Source organism: Gossypium arboreum, chromosome 11 (assembly GCF_025698485.1).
Source record: "Gossypium arboreum isolate Shixiya-1 chromosome 11, ASM2569848v2, whole genome shotgun sequence".
Taxonomy (NCBI): domain Eukaryota; kingdom Viridiplantae; phylum Streptophyta; class Magnoliopsida; order Malvales; family Malvaceae; genus Gossypium; species Gossypium arboreum.
In genome coordinates, this window is record NC_069080.1 from 132,995,041 (window position 1) to 133,008,973 (window position 13,933).

The following is a 13,933-nucleotide window of genomic DNA, read 5'->3' on the forward strand; positions in this document are numbered from 1 at the left end:
AGCAAATAATAAATAAATAAATAACTATGCTTTTATTATATTTATGTAATTACAAATCCTAAGATGATTCCTAAAATAATTTAAAAAATAAAACAACTAAATAATTAAAAAAATAAAACTAAAAAGTAATATCTTTGCAAACCGCTTCCACGGCTAATTTTTTTATTTCACAAGAAGGTTTTCCAAATTTGTCTTCGGTAATTTTGAAGGAGCACGATTCTTTACCCACACATTCCTGTTAAAATTCTTAAAATATATATCATAGGAAAAAAAAATATTTCAAGTTATTAAAAAATAAGAATAAAATAACTTACCTTTTCAAGAATTGATAAAACATCTACTTCAGAGTCATATTCACTTTTGTCAAATGATCCGCACACACCTTGTGGACTACCAAAACTAGCAAACTTAATCTTTGAAATTGGTCGATCTTGGCATGATAATTTTACTTCTTTTCCTTCGTGAGTATTTATGCAAATCGATCCGATTTCAACGGTTTGGAATTGTACAGCAGAAGGATTACCACCAAATTCCTCAAACAATACTAAAGTGTTTTCACCGTCTTTAAGAAATGATCGAGGAACATGATACCTATAAAACAAAAAAAAAATTAGAATACTAAAAAAAATACAAATAATATAAAATGTATATTTATATTTGCAAAAAACTTAGGGTTACCATCTTTGGGTAGGTTCACCGCACTTAGAGACACATTTACTATCACTGTATCTACCACGATAATCACAAGTCTCTGTCTTACAAAGCTTCTTATTAGCTATATAAGATGGCCAATATCTACCAAGACTATGACCATTCACCCAAGCCATGCCCTTTCCTAAACCTAATAAATCCACAACAACTGGTTTATTCCCTAATGGAGCTTTGAATGTTGTCTGCCATTTCAAAAAAATCAAACATAAATATTAATAAAATCAAATATTATATGTAATATTTATATGTATAGGTAAATGCATTGGTTTTAATTACCTTGTACCAAGTGAAGTTCCTGTCAACTGGAATAGGGTCTGAAACCCATTTGGATGATGATTTTGAAGCACAATTTGTGTCGAAAAACTTGTTCGAAATCTCATTCAAACCAACTTTATATGTCCATTTATTTGAAGACAAATCCTTGATGATATTTTTGCTCAAAACCAGCTCAATTGGTGATGTAATTCCAGCTCCAACCAGATCAAACATTGGACCATAGTTCTGCATTATTTTGATTCAAGTTATATATTAAAATTCTAGGGTTCTTTTATTTGTTGTATGTGTGTATATATATATATATATATATATATATATATATATATATATGTATATATGCATATACCTTGAATCCAACGGTGACACTAAGGCTTAATTTGGATGGGCGGTGTGTTTACCTCCGGTGAGGTTAAAAACAGCGGTGGCGGTGAGATTAGTTACTGTAGCGGTGAGATTGGATACTGTAGCGGTGAGATTAGAAACAGCGGTGGAGTGTGTGTTTGGATTCAAACGCAGCTATAGCGGTGAGGTGAAAATGAAAAATGACTATTAAGGACATCATATTAGAATTGATATATAATAGAAGTTTTTAAATTATTTTACTTATATAAAATTATTAAAATATGTGAATTTATAAATTTATTTAATAAAATATTAAAATGTATCTTTTAATATTTTATTATAAATATTTTAATGAATTATATAATCAATTTAAATTATTTATTAGATAAAATGATAATAATTTTTAATTTTAATTTTTATAGTTAAATATTCTTTTATAACAATGATAAATATTATTTTCACAAATAGTAACATTATACTTGGATCAAATTTTGAAGTATCTAAACAAATGATTTTCAATAAAAATATATATATATTAACATAAGACATAACAAGTTTCATTATTACTAGAAATTAGGTTTTGATACAAATTTGTTTTTACAAATATTGATTCATTATACTATTTGCAATGGTTTCCCTTAACATTGCACTTTCAAGGTCACTTTCACTGTTAAAAGAACTCGATTTACCTCTATCAAAATTGCAGCTCAAAATGATGTACCTACAACAGAAAAGTAACTCAAGCATTACGATTACCAATCATATTTAAATTTATTACGTTATGAACCGAAAAGGCTAACATGTTTAATTGAATTGTGGATGGCAATGAATTATATGTTAAGAGTTTATAGAGAATGATAAATGACAATTGTATTTCGGAGAAGCAAGGGTAAATGATATGAGTATGAATCTAGTAATTATGGCTAAGTGTGATAGCCGAATGTGCTATGAATTAATATAAGTGAATGGTAACTTAAATATATTGTATCATGTAATGACCGAATGCATTATGAAATTGGATATTAGTCAATGCTATAAAGTGAATGAAATTACTATGTGTGATATTCAGGCTAAGAGCCTAGCAAAGCTAGTTGCCGTTGAAATGAATTCAGAGTTAAATCTAGCGGCTAAGTGCCGTTGAATTATTCGAGCATGATATTAATGATATACCTACAAGGTAGTGATATACCTAAAGGTATGAAAACAATAGGAATGCAAACAACCTAGCATGCTCAATAATAATCTCAGTGGAGATATACCACGATAATAGTAGTACAGATATTTAGTTTATAGAATGCAACCCAAACACATTTTGTCAACCAAAAGGATGCATAATTGGAAGCATTTTGCCAGAAAACCCATAATATGAATAGAGTTCAAATTATATAAACTATTAAGAAAATTAAAGGAACAACTTTTTTATGGTTCAGCTATAACACAGACACACACACCAGTAGACGCACAAGTGAAGCATAAAAAATACAGCCACTCAAAAATAAAAGAAGGCTAGGAACATAACTTCACTATGGAAAGATAAAACAAAATTGATGGCTCATCTAACATTAGTCTCATCAAAGTTGAACACTGCATAGTGCTGTGTCCCACAAAATTTACTGCAAAAGATCAAGAAAACGTATAAAGAAGCCAAATCTATGTGAAATTAAAAACATTTCACCAACCTGCTGCATCTCTACTTTCAGCATGGCAACTGGAATTCTTCTAACTTCCCTACATTTTTTACCCAAAATATCTAAAAAGCATCAACTAGGATCACAATGAATAACCATGTTGGTATTACCAGAAAGCATGTATGGTTAAGTCAGTTTCTTAATCAGTCACACAATTTAACACTCAATACAAAGTGATCCCATTTCATTAGAAGAAACCTAAAAGATTAACATTAAACCACTAATAAACCCAATCGTTGGTCTTCAGCGTAGCCTACAAGTTCTAATCACTTGTTGCAACACATATTTAACTCAAGCTTGGAGTAGTTTCCTTCTTTATCAGAAGCTTAATGAGATACAACATAAAACCATCAAGATTATTAATATTACTGAGAATCAATAGTGAAATTAGTGATACAAAAACTAATGATACAATTGGAATCAGAATCATAGAGTTGTGGAAGTAAATTTCTTACCTGCACTAATGAAGAAATTGAAAGAAGAGATTTCTCACCAACTTTCTTATGTTGAGCCTTTAAAGAGAGAAAGAGTTAAATAAGAACAACAGTTACATCTAACAAACGATATAATAAAAAGAATCTGAACTTAGCAATCCCTCTAATTTCCACAACTAATGCAGCAGATCTCTATGTCCTTGACACCTCTAAATTATCTGATAATGCTTAGAAACGAGCATGTTAGGAGTGTCCCCACTAAATATAATTTCTATTGTCTTATACAAGGAGAATTTGTGAGCTTACAGAAATAGTTGACGAATTTTGTAATCCCGTCCCTCTTTCAGACCCCTTCTGTTTACTTTGACTTATCTAACCTAGTATAGAAAACAAATCTAAATCAACCTTAAATTCAACAGGTAAAACCAAAACTCAATTGAGAATACAACTCCAAAAGGACAAAAGAGTCATGCACTAGACACCAAACTTGATTTAGTGAAGAATAGGGATTCAATAGGAGAAAATGGTCTAAGCCTCACAAACTTTATGATAATTAAAGCAGAAAAAACAAAGAATAAATGGCAGCAATACTTAGTAAAAGAGTTCAAAATTTCACAAGAGGGTTTATCTGCATGCTGAATGTGATATGTCTAACAAACTATATATGCTGACTCAATCCTTCAATGTTGACTTATTTATAGCTAAATGAACACTTGACAGGCATATGAACCTGTTTGTGGAGTTCTTAAACCCCATTTTACCTATATGGGTGAAAAAACACCTCCTATTCGAAAGTTGAAGGTTAATAAAATGCTAGAAGTACCTGGAACAAGAGCATAGTAATTGCGAAATTAACTTTGGCCACCTCAGTGAGAAAGTTAACGCAAAAACAAAACTAATGTTCAAAACTTATCAACATGAGAAGGAATAACAGTAATTTGGGGATGTGAATGGTACCACCCAATAACTCGTGTTGTTCTGCCTCGATGCAGTCATTCTGTATCTTGAAGTTAATTTCACAACAAAGCTAAGAATCTTGAACATGTCACTAAATCAGAACACACGAAAGATATTTCTAGTAAAAGTTATACTAGCTCTACGTTTTTATGCCGATGACATTTGGTGTAAGTTGCAGAAATTAACAAATTCAAGTTAGCTCTAAAAATGGCTTTTGGTGAAAGCAGCTAAGCAGAAAAAATTATCATTTCAAATTAAACACAGTGCAAGCACATTTATAAAAACTAAAGCTTTAGATAATAAGGCAATTGCTAACGAACACAAAAAACTAGTCTCTTCTAGACACTTACCATGATTTACAAGATTTAAATCATCACTAGAAATCACTGGAAAGGCCAACACTAGTGACCAGAGAACTAATTTTCTTTTATACATGATTTACAAGATTTAAATCATCACTAGGAATCACTGGAAAGGCCAACACTAGTGACCAAAGAACTAATTTTCTTTTATACTGTAATGAACACAAAATCAAATGTCAATTCATTAACAACAAAGAAAAAATGCACAAAGTTTTAAAGATATATCAGCTTGACCTGATGCAGCTGCCAACTGTTCAGGATTTGTCTCAACTCAGTCCTTCTGCCGATCAGATCGTGATTGTGGTGATGCTCCCCATATCAATGCAGTGACATTTCCATCTTTTGAGTACTGGAATTTGCAAGAGGTGAACAAAGGAACATAAACTGAATCATAAAATCCAGAAAATAGAATGACAAAAGTGCAAGACAAACCAATCATATTACAGAGCAATACTCTTTGTCATATGAAACCAATGTTTAAAAAGATCAGATTTATCATCAGTTAAGTTACGTATAAAGAGATTCAAGTTCCTAGGACCGTGTTTCAGTAAAAATGGCTTATTGAATGCAACAATCCACAAGGTCAAAATGAACCAAAGGTAGATACACTTCCAACATTGTTTTTTAGAAATACATAACAAGAACTACATCTGCTAATGTATAAAATTAATGCAATAAAGGGATTTTCCACATCATCAGGAAAGAGTAAGGTGTGAATTTCTTCAGTTTATTTGCATTATCCAAACTAAACAAGAAATTGGTAAAATTCAGTCCCTTAAACAAAAAAAAAATTAAGATATATAATCTATTGCTTACTATAAGCACACACATTCAGAAGAAAAATTCAAAGACTCAAGTACTTCCCAAGGATCCAATTAACCTCAAATAAGCAGAAAGTTACACCAATTGCTGGATCAACAAAGAAATGAAGAAACCCAAAGTTTGAAACAAAAGAAATAGCAGAAAAAAAACTATGAACAAAAATCATATTGCAAATGGAGAAATCAATTAAAAAAAGAAAGGAAAAGAAAACAAGAACTAACCGATGCCATGGCCAAAGAATGATGATAAAGTTGGGTCAATGAATGAAGTCTATCTTAAGAATGGAAAAAATGAGGGATTTTTATTAAAGGCATAAGCCATAGGGGGGAAACAGATTAGGAGACAAGGGAGGTTTGGGGATAGTGACAGGGCGTGGGAGAGAAAAATGCACAAATACACACAGAAATGAAAAGAAATGGCACACAGAAAGCATCAAGAAGACTCCAAAAGGATAAATTTGAGCTTAACACTTACAATCACAGGCTTATCAGTCTTCGATTGAGGAGGAGTTGACACAGCTTGCAGCAGAGGTATTTCTTTCTCCGTTATCAGCAGAATTTGGCTGCCAAATTTGAAAAAAAAAACAGATTGATAAAGAAACTTTAAGGATAAAATGGTAAAATAATAAATGGAAGTTCAACCAGTGAGCTTACTGCTGCTGAAAGCTCCAGTTGATTTTTGGATAACAGTGTGGTGAGAATTGATTTTGGTTGCACTGAAACACTCAACTAAATAGCTTCCCAGTGAGGTTGGTAGTCCAACTGCACCTCACTGGCTTTAAACGGTGAACCAAAGAAACCCTCAGTAATGATATCAAGTTTTTTCCGGGGGATAGTTTGATGTTCTTCTCAAAAACATATGTCACATTGTTGTCACCATATTTTGACCATTGAGAACCTACAAAAACAAATACATCTAAATTTAAATAAATAATTTTTGAATTTAATATAATATATATAAAATGTAGTTCATAATTACCAATATATTCTCCATTGAAAAAAGCATGAAGTACATGACCAGTATCATTGACACGAAGTGTCACTGTTCCATTCAACATGGGATCATCTTTTGCAACATCAATACTGTCCAAAAAAACAATTTAATTGATTAATCAAAACATATATAATTTATATTAAATGAATAAAATATAGTGTGAGTTAAAAAATTCACCTTGTCATATACCACAAATAATCACTAACATCATTTGCCATATCCTTTTGATCAACAATCTTGTTAAGAGAAACATCTCTCCTTCCTTGGACAGAAGCCGATTCGATCAACTCGGGTCGCCACGTCCATTTCAAAGAACTTGGTTCATCTTCAGCTTTGTTCAATTTCTTAACCATCAATGAAGTTTGAGTAGAAACCTAATTTATTTTTTCAAAAAAAAAAACACAAATCCATTTCCATTCATATCATAATTATTGCAATTATAATAACCCGAAACACAAAAATAGGGTTTACCTTAGCGGTATTATATGCTTCCTCCCTACAATCTGGAAGGATACTAATAGACCATGCTGGAACAAAGTAACTAATGCCTCCAAAGTTTACATTTGCATCTATTTTGGTATTTGTATTGCTCAAAAAGCAACTTGATTTCTCCTTTGTTTGATAAATAGTAGCCTAAAATCATACATATAATTAAGAACAATAATTAGAATAAATGATTAATATTTATAATTTTTTTTCAAATAAATTCATATATAAATTATTTTTACTACCATGACTAAATTGTTGAGCTTTTCATTTTTAACATCCCGATTTGTAAGAGTATACTCAATGAAATGTAGAACATCATGAAGCTGCTTCAAATGTCCCCATTTTGATTGGTTTAAATTTCCTAATAAAAATTAATAACTAATTAAAATAATTATAATTTATAAATATATATATATATATATATATATATATATATATATATATATATATATATATATACTCAAAGGCATAAAATTACCATATTCATCAAGAGGTGCATTATAGTCATATGTAGTGGTAATATATGGGCCACCGAAGTTCTACCAAAATTGGTACCACCATGATACTAAAAAATTAGGAAAAATAGGGTTAATTAATAAAATTAAATTATTAAGAATTTAATTTCAAAAAATCACTGACCATGTAATAATTTTGTAGTGTACCACCCTTTTGGAAAAATCGAGCAACAGAGTAAGAAAGATCTTCTCATTGTTCTAAGAGGGTCTGCACCACCCCAACTCTTAAACCTAAAATTAATTAAAATAAATTTAATATAAACTTTATAATTTAAATTAAATTAAGAATAACTCTAAGAAGAAAAAGAAAAACTCACCATCCAGTCCAATTTTCAGTCCACATTTTAGGGGTATTAGGGTCTTTTGGTTTGTATTCATCACAATACCAACCATTGCATGTCTCCAACTACAATTATAATTAAACAAATCAAAATCAAATTTCAATTATCACAAAAAATATGTATTTCTAAATAAAATAATATAGTAAAAAAATAAATTAAATACAATACCATAGGCTTTGGGGGAACAACTTGTTGACACATGATCCACGGGACGCCAATATTAAGAGAATCAGCCATTTGGGCACACCAGTTAATATATGATTTCCCATCATCTCCATATGGTTCCATAACATTCCCATATTCATTCTCAACCTATATATATACATTTTATTTTGATATTATTTAAATATATAATAAAATTAAAATTAATAAAACATAAAATTTTATCATATATACCTAAGCAAGAATGATGTTTCCTCCTTGGGATGCAAATAGTTTCTCTTTTTCACCGAATCAACTATCAAAGTTGTAAAGTTTTTCATTTCATTCTAAAAATAAAGAAAAGTTAAACACATTATTTATATATAAAAATAAAAAATTGAATTGATTTTTTTTTAAATTTCTAAAATTAAAAGAATTACCATAAAGACATCGTTCTTAGTACGGAGAGAAACTCTTATGCAACCATACAGGAAAGCCTCTAATAAAAAAAATAAAACTATTAATACTAAAAAAAATAGCTAAATAATTTATGAAATAACATAATTAGTTAAAGTTTTAAAATAAATTAACTTACCCATAATTCCACTTGGCACAAGTATAAGGACCAATTCGAAGAATTGCATATAAACCTTGATCTTGAATCGTTTTAAGAAATCGAATAAGATCAAGATTTCCACTAAAATCATATTGACGACGAACTGGTTCATGTGCATTCCAAAACACATATGTTTCAACTGCATCCAATCCACCTTCTTTGGCTTTTCTTATAAGATCCAACCACATCTAATATAAAATTTTAAAAAATAATCAATTAATCATTCAAAATCAAATTATAAAAAATATCTCGAATAACTCAATTGTAATTATTACCTGAGCAGTACTTCTCGGATAATGAATGGAACCCGAAAGAATAATTCTATGATTTCCATCAATTATAATGGATCTTGAATCATAAGTGACATTAAGTGCATTCAAATGAAATAGGATGAAAGAAAAATAAGAGAAGAAAATAAAATATTGAATATATTCATTTTTTTTTCTATCTAGTAAAGCTCAAAAGAAGTGTTGAGTGAAAAACAGTAGAGTATGATAACGTATTTATAAGAGTAGTGATTGAATTCATATCAAATACTTGATTTTCAAAAGATATTTACTTTGATTTATTTGTTGTTTTAAATAGATTTATATAATCAGTGATATGAGATTAAATCAGCAAATTGTGTTGAAAGTTGAGTTTTAGTTCTATGTAACAGCATTAATTAAATAATTTTTTATAATTATAATTAATTATCTATAATTTTCGTATTATTAAAACTTGTAGAGTTCTAGTTATATTAAATTAAGATTTCTTTCATCAACACATAAGACTTGCTTTTCGCGAATCATAGTAGTTGCCTTCCCAAAGCATTGTTAGTAGATCAATCTTGCTAACACCTGTTAGAGAAAACAGGATGAAGTACTTCACTGTGTAACACCAACAATGGCTCTAATCCGAAAAAGAGATTGCATTTAAAGTTGTTAGCAAACTCATTCATTCCTAGCTACCCACAATGACCATAACATAGCGCCATAGCAACAAGCCACTTCCTCTTAACATTCCAAACACGCAGCAACATTCATACACAACATCTCAAGGAATCGCACACATAACACCCCACCATTGAAACAACACTCCCCAAGCTTTCCAAGAAAGGAAGTAAGAAAGAAAAATATGATCGCAGTTCTATTCAACTTCATTGCACCAACAACAATTGATGGAACCATTAATTGTTAGAATACCTCCATCCCTTAAAAAATATTTTGGAGGCATACCATTCTGGAATGGCAGAAATAGGAAGAATTGCACCTTTGATGCACTAATGAACCTTCAGAATCAAGAGAAAACACAACTTTCTTTTCAGTAAATTTCCCTTTGCTGTCCACCTCCCACATTCGCCTTTTTACATCAATCACTTGATCCATACATAGCCAATTTCCATACCAATGTTCCCTCAAGTAAGCTTTAATCACACCGTGGTCTCAAAATAGTTTTCTCAAGGACTGGGGTTCCAGAGAAGTCATCCCTTGGATTATTGCAGAGTAGAATGATTTATGATATGGTTTTGTCAATTTGGGATCTTCTGTTAGCATGAATTGAAGCCATTTAAGTAGTATTAACTATTAAGGACCTATATAAACTACAAAATGAAGCTATTTAAATACTATTTAAGCAACACCAAAACAGAGTACAGGCTCCCATGGCGTTTTATTTAGCGAAAATAGTTTGATGACAAAGATAAAAGATGATTATTGTAGCGACGTAAAAATTTTTGCTTTGGTCACTAATTGAGGCGGTTATTTGAAAATTTGAAATTCGACTTTCGGTTTTATTAAAAAGGGAGTCGCCGCCGATCTTTTTTACTAGGTGTGATCGGACACCTAATAAATCCTCTTCTTTTAAAAGAAAATTTATTTTTTAAAACAAAAAGAAGGCCAAGATTAAGTCTACGTCAAAAAACCAAAGTAAAGTTGGGTTCGGGAGTCGGTTACGTGCAAGGAAGGTATTAGCACCCTCGCGATGCCCAAAATTTTTATCTTTATTAAACACGTGTCGTCTTGATTTTCAAAAATACGAATTCAATTTGACATTTAATCGTGATCCGATTGAAAAATGAGAATTTTTAGTTTTCGATTTTTTAGAAGGGTGTTCCGTTTTTTAACATGAGCCGACGAATTTCACCCAACATAGCGATGAAATCGATGACTTAATGTTAAATCGGTTCATTGCCTTATTTATTGAAATTAATAAAAAACATGAATAAAAATCTTTAAAGTAGTGAACAGCAAAATGATATAAAATGGTAGAAAACAAAAATAAAAGAGTTAGAAATACATTGAAGCAAATAATAAATATGACAATAATATTAAAAACAATAACAATATATGCGATATTAAACATGATAACAATAATATTAAATACTGAAATAGAGACGAACATATACATAAACATATAATAACAATAGGTGAAGTAAGGTAAACATAATACTAAAAATACTAATAGTGCCATATATATATATATATATATATATATATATATATAAAGTAAATATGTAATAATAGGAATGAAAAGTGTATACATAATAATTTTAAATATATACATAATATATATAAAATAAACATATACAATATATATTAGAAATATTAAAATATATGTATTAATAATACTACATAAATATGTACATATATATTAAAATAAATACATAATAATATTAAAAGTATGTACATAATATAGTGTTACAAATACATACATAATGTAGTTATTAAAATATATACATAATAAAATATATGAATAATAGGATATTAAAAATATATATATGCATAATATATAAAAGATAATATTAAAAAGAAATATACGTAATAATATAATAAGAAAATAATATATTCATAATAAGTATTTAAAAACATCTATATGTATACGTATAATAATGATAAAAATAATAATAGTGAAAATAATAAACATAATAATAAATATAATAATAGAAATGATAATACTATATAAAAAGTATATATATACATATATAATAAAATATATACCAATATTAAAAATAAATATAATATTATAATACTAATAATAACAATATGAAATTAAAATAACTAAAAATAATACCATATATAAATAGATATACGTATGCATGTATAATGAAAACATACACTAATATATATAAAAAATAATATTGATAATATTAATAATATTAGAAATAATAATAATATTTAATAAAGAAACAAAAATAAATAAGAAAGGACTAAAATTGAACTAATGACAAAGTTTTGGGGAAAATTTAAAAGGAAATAAAGGGGAAAGGACTAAATTGCATGCGCAAACAAATAAGAGGGACTAGATCGGGCAATAAACCATTAGGCCTAAAACTCACAGCAGCAGAGGGACCAAAATGAAACAAAAATAAAATTTCTGGGCAAAATTAAAAATACAAAAAATTGAATTACAAAGCTATAAAAAAGCGGAAGGGCTAAAAGTGCAATTAGCCCTTCCGTCAAAAACACGCGGATTCTAAGCCGGTATGGGTCGGGTCAGTCCGACCCAGGACAAAACGACGTCATTTTATGCCCTGGGTCTTTAATGCAAAACGGCGTCATTTCATATTGTTATAAAAGCAAAAAAATTTGTAAAAAAATTCATTTTTTCTTTCTTTCTCTTCAAAAAAGCTCTCTCTCTCTCTCAGCCTGGGGATTTCCGGTGAGACTCCAGCGCCGTACCTCCGCCATGCGCCACCGCCGCCGACCACCGTACACGGTGGCCGGATTTTCGAAAAAGGTAAAAATTTTAGTTTTTTTGCTTTTTTCTTTTTTAAAAAAAACTTATTAATATATCTTATATATATACATAGAACACAAATAAAAATGAAATATGTATGAATATATGCGTAGTTTCAAAGAAAGGAATAAAACAAATCAACAACCTTTCGTGTTTGCTATTTGTTGCCTTGTTTATGTGCTTGAATCTGGTTTTTGATATTTTGAAGACTGTTTTTATACTCTAGAAATTTACTGCTTTGTATTGATAAAAACAACCGACCCCTTTTACAAAGTTTTAAATCGGCTTTTATAGCCATTGTACAAAAATCTCTTTCTACTTTCTGTCTTTTCGTTTTAATAGTTGCAGGTGCCATGGGCGGTGGAGGTGACCGATGGGGCGCTGCTGCAGGGTCGTCAGAGGCAAGTGGGGAGGTGGCAGAGGCTAAGTCGGCAGCAGCTAGGTTTAGGAAGATTAGGGTTTCTCTTTTTTTTTTATTTAGGCTTAGGGTTTGGGCCATTCGGGTTTTAATGTAAATTGGGCTTTAGGTAGTTAAGATCTTGGGTTTGGGGTTTAATTTTGGTGGGTTAGGTAGGGCTAAATTGGGTTTTGATGTAAATGGGCTAAAATTGGCCTACAACAATTATATTTCACCCTATTACCGCTTCTTCATGCAGTGAAAATATAGATGTAAGTTTATACATATAACATAAAATTTAATACATAAATAATAAAATTCATTAAACAATACAAGTTTCAATCATTTAAAAATAATTAATTATATGAATAAATTTTCAAATGTATAAAAACACTATGTTGTCTTTCAAACAAAACATGTCATTCAATACAAGTTGGTGTTCAACATGTCTATACTCAAAATTTAAAGTTGATTACATAATTTGAAGAATCATATTTCATAAATGTATCAAAATATATGTTGAGTAAAGATGTTCAAAATGAATACTTTAAACAACATAAAAGATGTAAATAAGGTCGATAAAAAGATCTAAAAAAATAATTTATAGGGGAAGGCTAGTGAAGTAGTTTACCACAATTACAGCTTCTTCCCCGATCGGCTCATTATAAAATTGAAAAAAATTTGCATCCATTTTGGTTTTTGTTTTACAAGGGAAGTGCTACCTATTGAATCTATTGATCCATCGTTATCAACAGAGTGTTGGACTATTATGGATAGCTTGTTTTGAGCAGGGAAGAAAGTTGATAAAGCTCGAGGCATGTTATGGATAGCTTTAGTATTAGTAGACCGTAGTTATGTTGTTAAACAAGATTAGTTAAACAGTTAATATTGTTAGTTAGTTAATAGCAACGTTTGTATTAAATACACCCCCCAAGACTCAGTTAATGATATGATAGAATTCTTCTTTTCCTCATTATTCAAGATTTGGAGAACATTGAGTGGTATGGCTATGCAGCTCTTTTATGTCTTCCAAATCTTTCTCATACACCATTCTAACACCACACTTCTTCACCTTAACACAGGGAACATCCAGGTCTGTGAAAGACAATTCAAGCTCATTGCATTCCTGATC

The 13,933-nt window shown here is 29.9% G+C and overlaps 1 pseudogene; it reads right to left on the reverse strand.

Moving 5' to 3' along the window:
- Window positions 1–118: 118 nt before the first annotated feature.
- On the reverse strand, window positions 119–10,054 carry LOC108472080 (beta-galactosidase 15-like; annotated as a pseudogene).
- Between the last annotated feature and the right edge of the window lie 3,879 nt (window positions 10,055–13,933).